Source organism: Rhinolophus sinicus, chromosome 3 (assembly GCF_057876585.1).
Source record: "Rhinolophus sinicus isolate RSI-liver-muscle chromosome 3, RSI-T2T, whole genome shotgun sequence".
Classification (NCBI taxonomy): domain Eukaryota; kingdom Metazoa; phylum Chordata; class Mammalia; order Chiroptera; family Rhinolophidae; genus Rhinolophus; species Rhinolophus sinicus.
In genome coordinates this window covers 48,431,694-48,449,416 of record NC_142503.1, presented here as the reverse complement: position 1 = coordinate 48,449,416, position 17,723 = coordinate 48,431,694, and the positions used below count along the sequence as shown (strand labels likewise).

The 17,723-nt window shown below is 39.1% G+C and overlaps 1 long non-coding RNA gene across 1 annotated transcript in view; it reads right to left on the bottom strand.

Annotated features, from left to right (window-relative positions):
- Positions 1-17,723, bottom strand: part of LOC141570422 (uncharacterized) — a 41,254-nt gene that overhangs the window by 10,747 nt on the left and 12,784 nt on the right. The window contains exons 2-3 of the long non-coding RNA XR_012494427.2: positions 15,137-15,294; positions 14,920-15,055 (exon numbers count right to left, since the gene is read on the bottom strand). This is a non-coding gene — a long non-coding RNA (uncharacterized LOC141570422). The remainder of the gene's footprint in view (positions 1-14,919; positions 15,056-15,136; positions 15,295-17,723) is intronic.

Genomic DNA, 17,723 nt, shown 5'->3' with positions numbered 1-17,723 from the left:
AGAAAAACAGAATTAAATAGCATCATTTATTATGTCAAGGATATTCAATCTCTTTAAACGTTAGAAATATAAAATTTTCTTCTTTCAGAAAACCATTACCCATCGTTCCCAGCAGTTGAGAAAAATAGTAAGTACAATCATGAGATTTTAAACGTTTTTTTTATTTTGAAAAAAAAGAAGGAAGGAAGGTATACTATGTCCTAATCCCATTACCTTTTAAGATTTTATGCTTATTCCAAGGTCATTTTATACTGAGCCATTTTATACATGAGCCAGGTCTAAGGGTTAATCATATTCTAAAACTCTATAGTGGTTTTGAAATGTCAAATGAAAATCTTCTAAATTTTTTTTCACCTTTACAAGCTCTTAAAAATTCTTCAAGGATTAGTACTGACCTTATGACGTAGTAAATTCCATTTACAGTTTTTCATATAGAAAAACTCAGTTTGCATATGAGAGATAGCTAGGTAGGTAGGTAGGTAGATAGACATACATACATACATACATACATACATACACACATTCATACATACATACATATCCAAACAATCAGGTAAGATTTAAAAATCTAGCCCATGTATTTTACACACAATCAGGAACACACACTAGAAACAGAAACACATGCACTTTCCCACAAACATACACACACTGTTGAAAAACACAACCAATGTTCCGTAAAGGTATGCTTTTATATGTAGCTCAGAATTTTTTTTTCTTTGTCTATGAGGACCATGGACTTCTGTTCCTTTTCTATTGTAAACATATGTGTACACATGAATGTAATTGTGTCCTGTTTCCCTCCCTCTGATCTAAACCTGCTCACCTGAGACCATTTACAACCACCTGCCCTTTCCTCCACCCCCCTGAGGTCTGTTTTCTCCTGTTATATACGGGAGCTATCCTATGGGTAGCACCTGCTTTAATACTCCTAGCTATCTCCCTAGAGCTCCTCACCAATGTATTCATTCAACAACTGTTTATTGGACACCAACTATGTGCCAGACACTATGGATACAGAAGTGAATAAAGGAGTTCTGCCCATATGGAGTCTTCTTTCATGCAGGGGGGTGGAGGGGAGTAGGTGTGGGGGTGGGGATGAGGGACAACACTGGAAGACAAGAATACAATACATTGTAATTATATTCCAGACACTATGGGCCAAAAGTGTAATTGTGGGGGCAGAGCCCCAGAAAGTAGTTTCCAGGCTCTCGGCCTCACATAGATAGGTGCTGGCTCAGGTAGTAAATGGCCATCAACTGTGATTGCATGGCCATCAGCTGTGGCTAGTTCGCCGTCAGCTGTAACCAGTGAGCCATTGGCCACTAATATAACTGCTGTGGCTACGCTAGCAGAGAAGAGAGAAGGAAGATGGGGCCTAGCAAGAAGATGGTGGCTGGGCTGGCAAGCGCGGATGGCGGTTTGCGGACAGTGTGGATCCAGCCTCCAGTGAGAGTATAGTGCCGCCAGAGAGAATATAGTGGTATGACTCCCCTACCTATGGCTCCGTGGGTGTTCCTTTTTGGCCTCACCATATCCTGCGTTCTTGTATGGGGAGCGGGAGCAGAGACCCCACTGGACGCCCTGCACGACACATGGCGCAGCGAGCAGGGTCTCCCGCATGACAAATGGTGCAGCGAGCAGGGTCTCCTGCATTACAGTAATATATTTTATCTCAAAACCTCACAACATCCTATGAGGTAGAATATGATCATATTTCTGCAGAGGAGGAAAATCATCTGCAGATTCAGTGGAATCAAATAACTGGCCCCAAAACACAAAACTGGTCATTGATGGAGCCAGGATTCAAACCAGATCATCAACTCTTTTTTTTTTTTTTTTTGAGGTATAATTGACAGTCAATGTTATATTAGTTTCAGGTGTACAACATAATGTTGCTATTTGTATATATTGTGAAATGATCGCCACAGTAAGACTAGTTAACGTTGCCACCATAGTTAAATTTTTTTTTCTTGTGATGAGATCTCTTAAGATCTGTTTTCTTAACTTTCTAGATCATCTATCCTTGATCATATCACCAGCCTGTCCCATAAGGAATAGAAACTTCAATACACTCCTCTGCCCGCTCCATCCTTACCCCCCCAATCCCTGTCATTTTGACACACAAACAGGCTGAACCACAGAGGTGTGAATTAAATGGGATGCTGTCGTGCGGGAGACCCTGCTTGCTGCGCCATTTGTCATGCCGGGCGTCAGGCGGAGTCTCTGCTCCCACTCCCCATACAAGAACGCAGGATATGGTGAGGCCAAAAAGGAACACCCACGGGGCCATGGATGGGGGAGTCATACCACTATACTCTCTCTGGCGGCACTATACTCTCACTGGAGGCTGGATCCACACTGTCCGCAAACCGCCATCCACACTTGCCAGCCCAGCCGCCATCTTCTTGCTAGCCCCCATTTTTTCTCCTCTCTCTGCTAGTGTAGCCACAGCAGTTATATTAGGGGCCAATGGCTCATTGGTTACAGCTGACGGCCAACTAGCCACAGCTGATGGCCATGCAATCACAGTTGATGGCCATTTACTACCTGAGCCAGGCACCTGTCTATGTGAGGCTGAGAGCCTGGAAACTGCTTTCTGGGGCTCTGCCCCCACAGATGCAAACATGTTTACTTTTACTAACAATTGTCACCCCAATAAATTTAAAAAAAAAAACATGTTTACTTTATTTGTATAACTCAATTAAATCTGTTTCCCCAGACTATCTAATGGCAGACAATTTAAAACAAGTAGCTCCTGGATTTTCTTAGTCTAGCAGTGATTGTTAACTTAATCAATTTCAACTTGTAAGCAGATCACTTACCAGGTTAAACCTTAATGAACTGAATGTTCTGTCTTCTCTCTGAGTCCTAGGGAAGCATCCCATCCCTGGCTAGAAGTGCAAGCGGCACTCTTTTGGTGAAAACCTTTTCAACCTTGCTAGGTAACCTTACGGCAGGTGGATTACCAGCTCTCACTCTTAGCTAACGTCTGTGTCCCCGTGCTGGGACCACAGGAATAACTGGATCTCAGGATCCATGGAAAAGTTTTTTGTGGGAGGTTGGGTAGGGGTATCTCTGGCCCACTCTTTTCCATGTACACCATTCTGCCATTTTGTTAAGCCAGCATGGAGCAAGGCATTTCTCTCGGGGAGGTTGCAGTTATTCCAGATTTCTCCTGGAACTTTCCTCCCCGGGGTCCTGAGATGTAAGGAAGATTTGAAAGGGTGGAGACACATACATGGTTGGGGTTCAGAGAGTGAAGTCACTATACTGCTTCTAATTTCGTTTTGTCTTTTCTCCAAACTTCTCTCCTAACTTGGATGTCATTTAGTAAGACTCAGGATTGGGGGGCAGCAATATAAGCACATTCTTTCAGTTCTTCAAATCCATTTCTGGTCTCTTCTATCTCTCACCTACCTCAAATTTAGATCAAACAGTAAGTCGGCTTTGCTCTCAGCTCTGAATTATTCCTACATCAACAGAAGTTCTTTTTGCCAAATGGGAAAAAGTGGGCAACTATACAAGGTGAACTTAAAATAATGCAGCAATTAATGATTTGAAATATCCTGCAACACTAACAATAAATACTTAACAGAATTCTAGCTTTTAACCATTTCCTCCTTCAAGTCAGTGTACATGGGTGGACTCAACTATAAAAAGTGAAGTCATGTGCTAGGTGTCTGCATTTCTTAAACAGCGATATAAATGTTCAATTAACAACAAGAAGTGGGATCAGGGACAAAAGCTAAGAGAACATTCACACGGTACAAATTTTCATACACAGTTAAAGAGAGCCAAATTGGTGTTGTTTTGAAAGCACTTAGAATCATTCCAAGAGAAACTGGAGGTTTTCATGATTCTTAAGTTTCTATCAACTCTGAAAAAGCAATATGGAAAGAAATACAGAAAAATAGTGGGGAAATGACAATGTACAGATAATCATTTGGAAGTCTCACTTTGTTCAAAGACAAATAATGATCATAACAAAGGTGACTTACTTTAACAGAATTTAAAAGGCAAACAATTTTAAGTAAAAAGCACAGGAGTATTTAATATATTGAGCTGCATAGAGAGTGGTTCAATGCAAATTAGTTGGATCAATGTTTTCCTGGCTGAAAAGCAATTCCATTTAAGAAAGTTTTAAGAAGTGGGAACTAAGCAACTACATTCAACCCACACGAATTGTTCATGTCTCTGGTAAATTATAGAAAATGACAGCCTGTCATTACAGAACAGAGACATACAAAATTAGGGCATTGTTATTCTATGTTCCTCCTACAGAAGAAAGATCAGTTATAGCTTTGGCACAATGATTAGGTTAAATAACTACAATAAGTATTAAATGTTAGTGTGTCATGGTGCAAATGTGTAAAAAGCCCAGGAGTTTTTCGAAGAATGACCCTCATCATAGAGTACAACCCTTCCCTGACCTGACTTCACATATTATCTTTTCCGTCACAGCAAGACCAACTCGAAACACTCTGTTGGCAGAATTTTAAGTGAGTCTTTATAGAAGAGCTCTGTAAGAAAAAGACCTACATTGGTATTATTCGCAATTCAGAATTCTTTATTCGCTCTAATAAAACGATGATATTCTTGGGTCCAACACTGTGTTGATAATGGTGTCTTACTGACTGCCTCACTATTCCCTTAGATGAGACGATCAGCGAGTAGTAACAGGTGAAATCTAAACTCCTCTATTTAAGAGTATCAGGAAAACACTTTGTTGCTTGGGTAACAAAGTATTTCTTTTAAAAGAGTATGCCCCTGGATTTAGTAAACATGTGACCGATATATAACAGGTAATGTGTTGTCAAATTTCAGGGAAAACCCATTGAACAGATGTATTTTGAAGTTTTGTTCATTCCCTATTTATAAAAAATAATTCTTATGGCTGAATAAAAACAGATCTCTACTAAGTTAGCCATTTCCATTTTCAAAATGCATTCTAAAACAATGCATCTTTAGAAACAATAAAGTGTTTTCTTACACCCACCTCCCATACCTCTGTCCAGCCTACAATGATCAAGTTCAGATGGAAATAATGAGCACACAGTGGCTCTTTTTTACAACTCAGCAGTAACCATTTCACAGTTGCTTCTCTCTAATGGTGGCCCTGACCACCATGTCAGTAAAAATTCTGAGGAAAGAGGAAACTTGTTTTCCAGCCCCATTCATTTCAGCACATCTTACTGCCATGTAGGACATTGTTATTAACTGAACTGTGACCTAGAAAACTGGGTAAGAAAGATAAGACCAATGTCGAAGGTCGCAAATGAACTAGAACTGAACAGAAACTGCCAGAAAGGGGCCATTCCAGAGGCCGCCCTGTCTGTGATGGTCCCTCTCTAGGACCACATGAATTATTTTTCATTCCTTTTTTCCTTCACTCTTCATTGCATCTCTACTCAGTAGATGTCCTGCTTTTTCATAGTTTCTCCTTCTTCATAACCTTGGTTTACCCATGGCCTTGTCTATCTTCGTGGTACTCCTTTATCTCTACCTCCTACTTTGAAAGAGATAATTCCTTTTCATTATGTAGTTTAAATTTTTAAAAGAGAGAAAATGATTAACTCAGTGTATCTTTTTGAGCTATACTATGTCACAGACCACTACCTAGCCTAGGGGTTAGAGTATCTAAAATTCTTGGACATTCCTCTCATTCAGAGATGGGGGTCTATGTCTTCTCCCCCTGAATTTGGGCTCCGTTAATACAGTAGAAGGGACACTGTTTAGGTTTCCAGGACCAGGTCTTAAGAAACTAACAGCTTGCCCTTGGAATCCAGCCCTCATGCTGGAAGGGAGCCCCAGGTCACATAGAGGGGCCAGGTAGGTGTTGTGGCTGATAATTCCAGCTGAGGTCCCAACCAACAGCCAGCATCAGCCACCGGACATATGTGAGTAAAGCTGCCTCCACATGACAGCAGTCCCCAGCCACCCAATCATGCCCAGTCTTTCCGGCTGAGGCATCAGATGACACAGAGCAGCGATGAGCCATCCTTACAGTGCCCTGTCTGCACTCTTGATCCACAGCATCTATGAGCATAATAAAATGCGTGCTTTATACCACTAGTTTTTGGAGTAGTTTGTTCTGTAGCACTAGATAATTGGAAAATATTTTGGTACTGTAAGTCAATTATTTATAGCTGTGTGAGTAATACAGTTTAGTGGCTTAAAGCAACCACACTCATTTTCTTTTCTCTCCTGTTTCTGGGGTCAAGAATTTAAGAACGAGCTGGGTAGCTGTGGGCCAGTCTCCTATGTGGAGGCAATCAGTTGAAGGCTGGAGCTAGGAGACCATCAGGGCTGAAGGAGCTGGTGGCTGGCCAGGCACCTCTCTTCTGAGATTTCAAATGCTCTCTTTGTGGTCTCTCCCTAGGGACTAGTTTGGGCTTCATTGCAGCATGCTTCGGGGTGATAAAATTCTTACAAGGTGGTTCAAGGTTCCTGTATGACTGTTCCAATGAACCACATGACAGAGATATTGCCTTTTTTCGCCTAGCTCCCCAAGTCACATGGCATCATTGCTTCCACACTCTACTGGTTAACTCTTCACTGAGTTCAGCTTAGCTTCAAGGAAAGGGGAGACTTCGACTCCACCTTTCAAAGAGGGAAGTTTCAAAGAATTTGCCAAATGTCTTCTAAACCACCAGTTTCTTTCTGGGCCAGAGCTCAGTCCTATTCCAATGAGCTATACACAGGGTTGGTGGGGTCATAGGTGCACCTACAGCCAGCTGCTCCTTTTTTAGGGGCTAGGGACAGAGATGTCTCCCTTAGAAGGACCTACACTGCCTATCCAGAGTGCTGTCCCCCTTCTCTCCTGGCATCCAGGATCCTTCCTCTTCTTTCTGCCCTGTGCCCTCTACATCCTGCTGATCCCATCTATTGGACACTTCTTAATCTTCTCTTCACTGGCAGTTAATGGATGCTCTTTATACAAATTTTGGAGAACACAGAAAACTACAAGGAAGAGAAAATACCCTTGTTCCCACACATACAGTCCCAGAGATGCTTATTCCGAACAAGGTCTGATTGACACGTTTATAACCATTTTCTGCTAAGAGGAAGGCACTCCAAAGTCATGGCCACATACAGGATGCAGGGAAACTGTCAAAGGACTGCTTGAAAGCTACTTGACTATCTCAAAGTCTAGAGTCTTTAATGATGTCTAGCCTTTTTTCTAGTCTGTTTTCCTTTTGTCCTGCTCCCATTCATATGTGATTTCTTACCCTTTTGTGAACTCAAATTGCCATAAACATCAAAGCACTCTGAATACAGTGAAGGAAAAGTAAATAATATTTATAATACTTTTTCATTTGAGAGTAGAAGGAAAACAAAGAACCATCTGTTAATTCTGAAATTCTAGATTTACATAGTTGTGATCAAGCAGTATCTACAAATTTGTCTTCTGAATTTTTCTTTTAGTGTTATAAGCTTTTTTGTTATCAGTATAATCTCTTAAATCAGGTGCTCTCTCTTTATATTCTGTGACAAAAATATTAGTCAACTGAAGAGAAAAATTGAAGTAAATATCTAATAATTTAAGCAACTCACTATTTCCATTTTTTCTCACCTTTCTATTAATAACAAAATATTTTATTTTAAGTTGAATTAGCCAGCAAATTTGCCTAATTATAACTCTATTAACCACTTCTTTTTATTTCAGGTCTTTTTTTTCCTTAATTTAAAAGGTAATACAGGGGCAATCTTGGTAGATTGAATATAATAGTTTCTTTCCTGTGACCTCTTGAATCCCACTAAAATGAGAGGAAAAGGAATTAAAAACTATAAATCCACAAGAAAATAAACCCAAGGAACTAATTATAGCATATGAGAGATGTCAATGAAATCTGGACTCTGAAACGCAATAAATAAGAAGTAGCCTAATAACCAGAGAAAGACGAAGCCTGAATCTGTAATGGGAAACCCAATAAGAACTATGGTAATTATGTGTCAAAAATTTGATTAGTTGCAGAACCTTGGGAATGTTCAAGAATTGGCTAAGCCAGTTATCACTGAATCCAACAGTATAGTTTGAGCTGAAAGCAAGAGGATTGGTTATGAAGAGTAGATAGGACCCCAATGCCCAAAGTACTCCCCCAGCTTGGTCATGCAGGGCATGAATAAGAGCAAAAGACCAGAGATCAGAAGATCAGAAAATTGATTGAGAGACTCTGATCTCGGCAAGACCAGTCACAACACAGTGCAGGGATGAAGTGACTTATTAAAAAAGTAAATTTGCTAAAATGCCAATACTATCCAAAGCAAGCTGTAGATTTAATGCAATCCCAATGGTGTTTTTTGTTTGTTGGTTTGTTTTTTGTTTTTCGTATTTAAAAAAAAAAAAAAAAAAAAAATCCACCCTAAAATTCATATGGAATCTCAAGGGTCCTGACTAGCCAAAACAATCTTTAACAAGAAGAGTAAAGTTGGAAGTTTCACACTTTCTGATTTCAAAACTTATTACAAAGCCACAGTAATCAAAATAGTGTGGTACTGGCATAAAGACAGACATACAGACCAGTGGGACAGAACAGAGAGACTGGAAAGAAACCCTCACATATATATGGGTAAATGCTTTTTGATAAGGGTATCAAGACCATTCAATGGGGAAAGAATCATCTTTTCAACAAATGGTGTTGGGAAACTGAATATCCACGTGCAAAAGAATGATATGGACCCTTACACCACATATAAAAATTAACTCAAAATAGATCAAAGATCTAAATATAAGACCTAAAACTATAAAACTCTTAAAAAAATATTATAGGGGGAAGGTTTCATGACATTGGGCTTGGCAAGGATTATTTGGATGTGATACCAAAAGTATAGGCAATAAAAATAAAGTTAATTGGATTACATCAAAATTTAAAACATCTTCACATCAAGGCACACAATCAATACAGTGAAAAGGCGACCTGCAGAATGGGAGAGAACACTTGCAAATCATGTATCTGACAAGGAATCAATATCTAGAACATATAAAGAACTCCTACAACTCAACAACAAATAATTGGATTTAAAAATGGGCAAAGGGTTTGAATAGACATTTCTCCAAAGAAAATATATTATACAAAAGGTCAACAAGCACATTAAAAAGATGCTCAACTTCACTAATCATTAGGGAAATGCAAATCAAAACCACAATGAGATGTCATTTCACATAGAGTAGGATGGCTTCTATGAAAAATGACAACAGAAAGTAATAAATGTTGGTTAGGATGTGGAGAAATTAGAACCCTTGTGCACTGTTAGTGAGAATGTAAAATAGTGCAGCAACTGTAGAAAACAGTATGATGGTTCTTCAAAAAACTAAAAATAGAAAAAGCATGTAAGCCAGCAATCCCACTTCTGGATATATATCCAAAAGAATTGACAGCAGGGTCTCAAAGAGATATTTGCCCACCCATGTTAACAGCAGCATTATTCCCAATATTGAAAAGATGGAAAGAACCCAAATAAACATTAACAGATGAATAAACAAAATACTTGTATAGTATATACATATAATGAAATATTATTCAGCCTTAAAAAGAAAGGGAATTCTGACGCATGCCACAACATGGATGAACCTTGAGAACATTATGCTGAGAAAAATACTGTATAAACAACTGCGCTTACATGAGGTGTCTACAATAATCAAAACTCACAGCCACAGAAAGTAGAATGGTGGTTGCCAGGCGTCGGGGGAGGAGAAAATGGGGACTTTTCAGGTATGAAAAAGTTCTGGAGATCGGTTGCACAACACTGTGAATCTACATAACACTACTGAATTGTACACTTGAAAGTAGTTAAGATGATAAATTTTATGCTATGTGTATTTAACTATAATTTTTAAAAAAGTTTAATGAACATGTCATCATAACGCACTGCACAGCTCTGTTGTGGACAGCATGTACGGACTCGTCAGTATCCATCACAATGTAGCGTGCATTACTTATTTAGACAAAAATTGTGATATAACTACATTTGCAAGATAGAGGAAGCTTAGCATGGGGGAGGATGGAAATAGTTCAAGAGAAGCAACTTTTCAATAATAGGATGTCAATAGGTGAAGTCTAAAATTGAGAAACCAGTAGCATAAATCCATTATTCTGAAATAGAGGATAAACACGTGGGCTGGTCTTAAGGAGTCTGCTGTCAGCTCTCTATTTCATCCTTTACCTGCTCTGTTCTGTCTAATAAGGGAGGTATCTGCTCTCTGTAGGCATCATTCTCCAAGTTGTAATGTCATCTGCTTTGGCCAGTGGATGGTACTGTCAGGAAACTGAATGGCAAGAGGAGGAGAACGGACAGTCTTTTTTTCCTCCTGCTAGGCCTCAAGTGCCATCTCAAGTACTGTCTGTGATGAGGCGATGCTGGCTCCCACCAGACAAGCCCCCCAGGGTCCTAGCTTCTGCTTGGTTGCCCTGGCTACTGAGCTGAACAGCATCCCTTGTCTCCACAGCCTAGGCTACCTGATGTTGCGAATCTTGAGTTGTTCACCAACCACTACTTGGCTTGTCAGCGTTTCCATCACTAATTCCTGCAATAAATTTCCTCTATTGTGAGAGTTTTGCTTCTGCCTAGCATATAGCTGGAAATATGGCATTCCCACTCCGAGTACGAGAAAAATATGATGAACTACAAATTCATAACTTTTCTGTAACCCATCAGAGAGCTGAGATCAAAGGGCAACCAAATAGACCAAAAGCCAAGGAAAGACAGGAGCCTCCAAGGAGATGGAAGTACTGGGTTGCTTGTGGCCGAATATGGGAGGAAGAGATACTGGGAATCAAACAAGTCGGCAAGAAGAATTCAGTTAAAATTCTTAACAAGTTGCTATGGGCTGTGTGTGGACTAGCGTGATATCATAGAACTTGTGGGAGCTTCAGACAGTTCTTCTCCCCAGACCTCCCAAAGGTACTCATGAGAAAGATTTGGGCAGGGTGGGAGACGGGAGGGCTTCACTTAACAGAGTGGTAAAGGCATGAAGCCCACTGAAAGCCTTCTCTTCTGTGGAGAAAAGCCTTAAGTCACTGAGGGAAGGACAACAAACCCCGTCCCTCCCAGTAGAAGGTAATAAGCAAAGGATGCACATTCTAAATTCAAAAACAATCTCTTAAAAAAACTAAGTATTCCTAATAAGTCAATAGTGGAGATCAATGAAATATAAAATACTCAATTGACATAAAAAATGAGGGAAAAAGGAAAAAGGAACAGATGGTACAAATAAAAAACAGGTGACAAAAATAGTAGTTTTAAATCCAATCATGTCAATAATCATACTAAAGGTAAATAATCTCCACATTCTAATACAAAGGCAGAGCTTCTCAGAGTGGGTTAAAAGAAATCCACACATATGTTAAAAGTAAAAGGATGGAATAAGATACACCATCGGTCCCCCAGTTCCCAGGCCTTCAGATTTGGATTTACACTATCAGCTTTCCTGGTTCTCCAGCTTGCAGATGGCAGATCCTGGACTTCCTGGCCTCCAGAACCATGTGAGCCATTCTATAATAAATCTTCTCTTATATATATTCTATTGGTTCTGTTTTTTTCTGGAGAATCCTAATACAACATATATCTGACAAAGCATTTGTATCCAGAATACTGTGTAAAAATCTCTTAAACTCAGTTGCAAAAAGACAAACAACTCAAGTAAAAATTGATAAATAACCTATAAGCATATGAAAAAAATGCTCAACATTATTGGTTACAAGGGAAATGCAAACTAAAACTACATTGAGATTTGCTGTATTCCCACTAGAATTTAAAATTTAATTACTGACAATACCAAATATTGGCAAGAATGTGGAACAACTAAAATTCCATTCATTGCTGATGGGAATGCAAAATCCTACAATCACTTTGGAGAACAGTGCAACAATCTCTTACAAGGTTAAACCTACTCTTACCATAAGATCCAGCCATTCCACTCGTAGCATTTATATGAATGTAAATACTTATACAAGAATGTTCATAGACGCTTCATTAATAATAGTCAAAAATTGGAAATAATCTAAATGTCTATCAATAGGTGAATGGATAAAGAAGTTGATCCATGCCTGCCCCAGTGCCACAATCTTTTAATATCTATAGTTTAGAATATGTTTTAATACCTTGTCTGGTAAGTTTTCACTCCTTGATACTACTTCAGAAATTTTTGGTGAATTCCTACATGTTTTTCTCCCAAATTAACTTCAGAATATTCTTTTCCATTCCCCCCAACCCAAAACTTCTATAAGTCCTATTTTAAGGGAAAAAAATTCATACAAGATTGAATCTACCCCTATGTTCATTACAGCATTATTTACAGTGGCCAAGACATGGAAACAACTGAAGTGTTCTTCAGTAGATGATTGGATAAAGAAAATGTGAGATACACACACACACACACACACACACACACACACACACAATGGAATACTACTCGGCAATAAAAAAAGATGAAATACTGCCATTTGTGACAACATGGATGCATCTTGAGATTATCTTGCTAAGGATATATGTCAGACAGGAAAAGTCATGAACCATATGATTTCATGCATATGTGCGATATAAAACTGAAAGCAACAAATGAACGAGACAAAAAACAAAAACTGATAGACACAGGATGTGGAGGAAAAGGGGGGAGGGGCAAAACTGGGGAAAAGGTAACGGGGGTTGAATATATAGTGAGAGAAGATTTGACTTTGAGTGGTGAACACACAATGCAATATACAGATGATGTATTACAGAATTGTACACTTGAAACCTATATAATTTTATTAATTAATGGCACCCCAGTTAATTCAAGAAAAATAATTTCTTAAAAAAAGGATTGATTCTACCAACCCAAGAATAAGGCATCATCATCACTTATTCAGGGGCACCTCAGGAAATGGAATTGCTCTTACTGGATATCTGCTAACCTACACCACAATTCACTCCCGATATCCCACCTAGGACACTTCAATTTGTATTAACAGCATTGTATTCCTGAGTTTGGGACTGTGGGGATAAAGGGATTTGCAGCCATCAAAACAGTTCATCACGTGTTCAGGCCCAGTTCTTCACAGACATGATCAGAATTAGAAAGCCGGATGTTTGCTACCTTAAATGATTTCAGTTTAACTTAATTCAATAATCATTTATGGTGCTCCTACTACTATGTGTCAGACAAGGTACTAATTTCTGTAAGAACTCAAATATGAACAATTCATGGGCCCTGTTGTCAAGAATCTTTGACTCTGTGATGGTGGCAACCATATAAACCAAAAAGCTTCATGGGAAGCAAAATGTCCTAGGGGTGCAGAGAGGCTGAGTGGGCACAGAGGAGAGTCTTCCCACTTAGGTAAGAAAAAAAAGTGACACAACAAAGTCAAAAGTGTAATATTCTATATAAAAATATTGATTCAACTTCTTATATCTTTTTTCTAACAAACACTGAGGCCTAGAAATTTGCTGAACATGGTGATTTGGTGACTGAGTCCAATTTGCTCCACTGCTCTTCCAACTGCAAGGTTTAGAACATCCTGAGCTTGTATTTTGTTTTGCAATCATATTTCTCACATTACCTGCTTAGGTGGTAATTCTTTGTTAGCTAAAAATAGCATTTGCCAAAGAAGTTTAACAGAGAAATTAATGCAGGAATGAATGGTGGCGTAACTCTCCATTTAACATTGTATTGTTAGTTATAAATGTACTGCATAATTTCAATTCCTAAAGAAGTTTAAATTTTGTTCTAATTATAAGACACAAGTGGTGTGTATCAGAAGCAGCTGCTCCAGAAAGAATTTTTGCTAACAGTCATTTCCAAATTACACACACACAAATGTATTCAGCTTTGTATGTTTCCATTTCAACCTCAATATTGGTGGGTTTGTAATTTCTTCACATAAATATAAAGGAAAATCAGTTACTATCTCAAAATTTTATTATGCCTATTTATTTCATTTTCTCAATTCTATGAAGAGCTGTGCAAAATAACCCAGCTAAAATCACTTGTTAAAATGTAGGAATGAAAAGAAGGAGAGAGGGAGGGACAGACGTATTGAAAGAGGGAAGGAAAGAGGGAAGAAAAAAGATGAGAGAAAGGAAACATGGGAAGGATAAAAAAGATAAATAGAAAAAAGTTCAGACAGAGGGCAGACTACTGGAAGAGTATATAATAAAGAGAAAAATATGACTCCCTGTACTGCTTCTGAATTGTTACAACACATCCTGGCCTGACCGTGACATGAAAGCTGAAATGTTATAACTCAGAGTTAGACACTCCAGGATCATTCGTGACTTCCTGTCCCCTCTTAACTGTGAAGCCATAGACAAATCATTTTCGAAGCCTTAGATTCCCCGTCTATAAAATGAGATTAATAATAATACCTGCCACCTAAGGTTGACATCAGAGAGGAAAATAAGAACTATAATGTGATACATCACACCCATCAGATAAGCAAAAATACTCATACCCAATAATAGCAAGTATTGTAGAAGAGGTCAAGAAATAAGCCTCTAATGCACAGTTAATAGGAATATAAAGTGGTAAACAACTAAACAATAGAAGAAGTTAGAAATATACATACTCTGATTCAGCTATTCATCTCTTAGGGTGTGCCCTAGAAAAACTGTTGCATGTGTGAAGAAAGAGACACACACACGAATGTTTACAACTGTGTTATCTAATTGCCCAAAATGGAAACATTCAAACGTCCTTCAACAGAAAAATGGGTAAATCATAGCATATTCACATAGTTGTGAAAAGGCATGATGTATAGTCACATCTGACCTAACTCAGCTAGTATCGCCATCCTAACCATTATTATTGTTGTTATTTATTCCAAGGCCCCAGGTCCATGACTGTTTGTGTGTTGCAGCAACACATCCCTCTGTCCTTTATGTGAAGGACCACTTCTTCCCTGTGGACAGAGTGGTCCTCACATTCCCCAAGTGATGACCCACCTGAATGGTTCAACCTTGTCGTAAGTGTTGGTCATCTCCTTAGCACAGCCAGTAATGGTGGAGGGTGATGGGCCAGGATGAGCAGAGAGCAGGGAAGCGATTTTCAACTGATGAACGCTCCCCAGTGCAGTCTAGACTAAATCAATAGAATAGAATCAAAGTGAGATTTGAAGGGAGTTTAATGGCAGAAGGCAATTTATTGAAATAAGTCCCTTACCAGGAAAGCAGAGATGACCGGAAGTTAGTTACACAAATAGAGATTTAATAACAAGCTCCAGAAGGAAGTTATCTGCTGAGCTGTGTTGGTTTGCACACAGCTAACGGCCCACAAAAGAGTCCCAGAGTATAGGATCCATGTCTTGGAATGGCAGCAACCTGAAACAGAAAATAAAATAATACCTAATGGCACTAGTGTCCAACCAAACCATACAGAAAAGAAATCGTGTTATTAAAGGTCAAAGTTCAGTGATCCCCTTTCCTTGCTGGAAAATGCCAGCTGCTTCCATCTAGCAATTTATATAATATACAGATATTTCATATTTATAAATATAGAGAACAGGTCATGTTTCCTTTAGAAACATTCAGAGCTATTTCTAGTAAATGTACATATGTCCATCCTCTTTTGTGTGTTTCCCCAAAAAATAAGTGTGTTCACTCTTCCTGTCAACTTAAAACCTGAGTCTTTAAGAACAATAATAACAGGGACCTCAACATTAGCAGCCAACCCATCAAGAGATTCTCCTTTTAAAAAATGGGATGTCAGCTTCTCCTTTCTGCAGACAGCTTTAATTATCTGATGACTACAGTTTTCAGCATTACTCTAAACAGCTTTCTGGAATATGAGGGTGCAAATAGTGGGCACTGGCAAAAGCTGTCCAACAAAATGAGCATGTTTGGTGACTTCTAGGGGCATACACCACTTGCAGTGAATCAATTCCAAATGTATAAAGCATGCTCTCATTTCAAATCCCATCTCATAGCTCATTACAAAAAAATACTTATATTTAAACTACTTACAAACAAAAGAAATCCATGAAAATGTACAGACACATAAGAGATTCAATTAAGTCAGCTCTGCTACCCTTTATTCACCAAGACATAAAATGATTCCCTCTCAGCCCACATACTGAAGGCTGGCCTCGTAATTCGGTCTTCCCTACTAACGAATCCAATTTACCTTTGCCGAGTTCAAGTCCCTCTGGAGAGATCAAGAAGAAGGCATGGCTAAGGGCAACCAGGAACGAGTTTCTTCCTGGGGACCTAGCAGAGGTAATGAATGTCCCCATTACCCTGCATGCTAATGGAGATGGTGACACAACTGGATGAGAGATGCAATGCTGAGCTTGAGACTACCCAGAGGCACAGGCAGGACACTGGATACCTTAGGTGGAAACCAAATTGGAATTTTATGGGACCCACCATTGAGAAGGAAAGTGCTGAAGACAGAGTGGCACCCAATAATATGTGGTATCCAACATGCAAACACCAGCCAAAGGGGAGAACAAATACTAAAGAACTTGTTTGCAAGTTAAAAAAAAAAAAGCTAAAAATCTTTTTTATTTCTATAACACCTCTTTCTCTGATGCATTCAGAATGATTAACATTCACGCTTAATGAGTCCTCACAGTTTGAAGTTTCTCGTAATTGAAAAGATTTTCCATGGAAGATTCATATGAGAGATTCTGAAGGAATATGTTTTAAAGGGTAGAAACATTTATAAATTGAATCAGGCCATTTTGGTGGGACAGATATTGTATGCCCAGAGTTGTCCTGAGTGCTCTCAGCCCACCACATCCTTAGAAGTGGGATGGAAAACCTCTTGAGCCACAGCCCTCATTTGGCAGTAGCCAGCGGGGGCTCTGTACTGAGAAGCCTTCAGAGACAAAGTGCCAGCTTCGGGGGGAAGGATGCTATGATCACTTTATGTCTTGCATGGATAGAGAAGCATAACAAGTATTTGACAACAAGCTTGCCCTAAGAGGTACTGCTAGAGAAGCTTGTCCCAGACCAGATAACCTCCATGTTGTCAACCAGAACAGATTAGACTGCAATGGCACATTTCCCTTACGTGGCTCACAGAAACTGGACCAGGACCAACATTCATGTATAGAAAAGAGGCATTGGAAGACAGGGGTCCAGCTCACATTGAGGCAGGGCGTTTTTATTCTCTAACATCTGTCTCGTTCCTCCCCAGGTGAGGCTTCGTTCCAAAGGAGGAGTGGAGATCATCTGGTTAAGTGTGGTTGAGTTAGTATTGGCGGCAGATTGGTGCCATTGAGTTGACAGGAAAGGGGAAAAAGCCCTTTGGTGGGAAGCAACTAGAAGCATTCAGAGAACTAAAAAAGGACCAGTGTATCTTAGAAGTAGAGAGAAAAGGAGAGGAAAGCCTGGCGAGGCAGACTGAGGCTGTCAAGGCAGATAGAGACTGTGTTACTCGGTGCTTCCTGGCTGGAGGCGTTTCCAAGATTTTGCTTACGTAGCCTTATAAAATAATTTGGAAAACTATGTACTCACTCACACATTGCTAATTCACATCCAAATTCTTTTATTTTAAATTTAAATAGTTTCAAATACCTCATTTCTGATGTATTGCAAATACTGACATTTTAAAATAATGGAATGATGTATCCAAAGAAAATACTACAGCTATTGATACCTGATACCACCCAAGGAAAAAAACAAGATGACTTCAACACTTAGAAATTTTATATCATTCTTTTTTCTTCTTAAACTTGTATTTCCATTCCACCTTCCCCATAGAATATTTTCATGTAAAACATTTTTATACTTGAAAATATTTTACT